General features: G+C 31.9%; 1 pseudogene; it reads left to right on the plus strand.

The window, feature by feature from the left end:
• The first annotated feature begins 436 nt into the window (after nucleotides 1–436).
• Nucleotides 437–2331, plus strand: LOC145003156 (root allergen protein pseudogene; annotated as a pseudogene).
• Nucleotides 2332–3200: the final 869 nt, after the last annotated feature.

A 3200-nucleotide genomic window follows, 5' to 3' on the forward strand; every position in this document is an offset into this window, starting at 1 on the left:
GAGATCCATGGATATATATATATACATACATATATATATATATATATATATATATATATATATATATATATATATATATATATATATATATATATATATATAAGTTTTTTTTTTATGGCAAACGACATCTTTTTATATTTTCAATTGAATTTATATCTCATTTCTTTTTTCAACCTTTTAGCCATATTATAAAATCCCTATTTTTAAAAAGAACAACTTTGAAAATTAAAATATTTCCACATATATCAATGAGATCCATGGATATATATATTTAAGTTTTTTTATGGCAAACGACATCTTTTTATATTTTCAATTGAATTTATATCTCATTTCTTTTTTCAACCTTTTAGCCTTATAAATAACAACACGTTCATTCAACAAAGCATCAATTCTTTAATTACTTAATTATCCTATCTTACAAATTCGTTGACAATTAATGGTTGTTATCACATCCGAACTTGAGGTCACTTCTACTCTTCCCGCTGCTAAACATTTCAAGGTCTATGGAGACTTTGACACCCTTCCACCTAAGGTAAACCCTCAAACTTAAAAATTGTCAATATTATCTTAGGTGATGGCGGTGTTGGAAGCATTAAGATCATTAAGGATTATGTACATAGATAAAGAACATTTTGTATTTAATACGATTCATGTATTCTTAGGTGTTGGTAATCAGCCCTTCCTTTAACCCACCTGCAACTATCGACTCTCATATGATTTACACAACAACCAGAAAATATGGACAAGTTATTGGGTTTTCTCTCTACTATATTACTTTCAAAAGGAAAACTAATTACACACTAAAACAAATAACAACCTAACCTATTTATAAACTATATTACCTATAAAATAGGTACATATCCTACCAGAAACGTGGGTATATAAGACTGAATAATCTCCATAATTCCCATGCATATCGGTCAAGGATATCATCCATTCCTTTTTTATTCAACTCAATCTTCCAGCATCAAGATTATATCCAACAATCACCCCCTAATCTTAATTCTCTTGACCATGCTTCTCTTGCTATAATCTTGCTAACTTCTTGCGGTCTCATGCGTTTTTCTTTGCCAACATGTGATCAATGCTTCATCTTGCTGCTTGCTTTTTTGCTTTCTTTCTTATGTTTGTTGACTGTTACTTGCTGTGATTATGCTGCTACTTGCTACAGACTTCTGGTTTGCTACTTGCTACAAACCTCTTGCTTGCTAACTTGCTTTTCTTTCTTGAAACCGACCCTTTCCTGCGTCTTAATCACTTGCTGCTTGCTTTAAGAACACAAAGTTCTTATATCTTGCTCTAGCCAAACTTTCTATATTCTTGTTTTTCTTGTGATCACCAAAACATAAGAACCTTACTATTTGCTTTTCTTTTCTTGCAACTTCTTTCTTTTCTTGCTATTTCTTTCTTTTTTTATTTCTTCATGCATGCTTACTGATTCTTGCTAAAATAGAACAAGTTTCTGCTGGTACGTCTTTCTCTGATCAAAAACCACGATCAATCTTGCTTCTTATCTTCCTCTTGACCTTTCTATCATAGAATTGGTAAGCAGGCTTTCTTTCTAAGGTAAACAATGTCTTTCTTTCTGTCTGTCCTTCTTTCTTCTTTCTTTTTCCTGTTTTTCTTCTTTCTTCTTTCTTCTTTCTGTCTTCTTTCTTTCTTTCTTCTGATCGAGCCTGGTTACATGAGGTTGCAATCAACCTTCTCCTTCTTGCTAGAAACCAGGTGTGGACCTGTGTGCTCTGATACCAAATGTTGGTAATCAGCCCTTCCTTTAACCCACCTGCAACTATCATTCTCATATGATTTACATGACAACAACCAAGAAATATGGACAAGTTATTGGGTTTTCTCTCTACTATATTCATTTCAAATGGAAAATTACACACTAAAACAAATAACAACCTAACCTATTTATAAACTATTGTACCTATAAAATAGGTACATATCCTACTTGAAATGTGGTTATACAAGACTGAATAATCTCCATAATTCCCACATATCGGTCAAAGATATCACCCATTCCTTTTTTATTCAACTCAATCTTCCAGCATCAAGATTATATCCAACATTAGGATCGTATAAAACATATCAATAGATTTCTCACAAATGGTTCCCATCATGTTAAATTCATACCTTCTACTGATGGCGGATCTGTGTACAAACACACAACTGAGTTTAATTGCAAACCTGATGCCCAACTACCTGATGGTATTCTTAACTATCTCAAAGAAGCATTCAAGAACACCTTTAAGGCAATAGAGGCCTATGCAATTACACATCCTGAAGCTTACTAGTTCTTCTCGAATAACCATGGTTTTCAATTTCATTAGTGTGCGCTAAAAATGGAAATGTTTTGATGCTGGTGTTTTCAACTTTTTTTTCACCTAAATAAATGGATACTTGTCTAGTTTTCTCATTTGTGATGTCGTAGTAATTTGATGTGTTTTTAACTGGATGTGATGAAAAAAATTGATATTGGCTGTTAGTTAATAATGTTTCATGCAGACATGTAATGCTAAAATTAATAGATACAATAAAAAGTGAAACAATAATAGAAAAGGAAAACATAAAATGCTAAAATTTAGGGCATTTTTTAAGTAATTACTTAGTAGAGAATAAATACTGGGAAAAATGCAAATCTAGCCTTTTTTTTAATTACCTATAAAAAATAGATAAAAAATACCACTTAGCCAAAAATAGCCCACAAAACCGTAGTCAACTTATGGCTGACTACGGTCAATGCCGTTGACTACTGTGTTAGGCCGAAAACTACTGTTTTGTGCAAATTGGCTACTGTTTCACGGACCCGTTTACTTTTTCGTGGCTCATTAACCCAAAGTATATAATGATTTTTTTTTCAGATTAGGCAATTTTGCTTATTGTTTTATTTGGTTTGGCTACTTTTTTCTCTCAATGGAGCACCCGAAGAACAACCAGGTTTGTCTGCTTTTCATCAAATTTTTTATCGTCTTTGTGATTAGAAGTAGGTTTTATATATGTGGTTAAATTTTTTTTTTGAAAAAAATCGAAAAAAAATATATAAAACCGTAGGTTTCATACGAAACGTATGGTGTACAAGTGCCTAATGCACAGATTGTGCAGTGTCGATTTGTACATCTACGGTTTCGTATGAACCGTATGGAAAAAAAATTCGTTTTTTTTAATCGATTAAATAGCATCAGAACCTTCTTAATTTT

Source organism: Lactuca saligna, chromosome 6 (assembly GCF_052625555.1).
Source record: "Lactuca saligna cultivar CGN05327 chromosome 6, ASM5262555v1, whole genome shotgun sequence".
Lineage (NCBI taxonomy): Eukaryota > Viridiplantae > Streptophyta > Magnoliopsida > Asterales > Asteraceae > Lactuca > Lactuca saligna.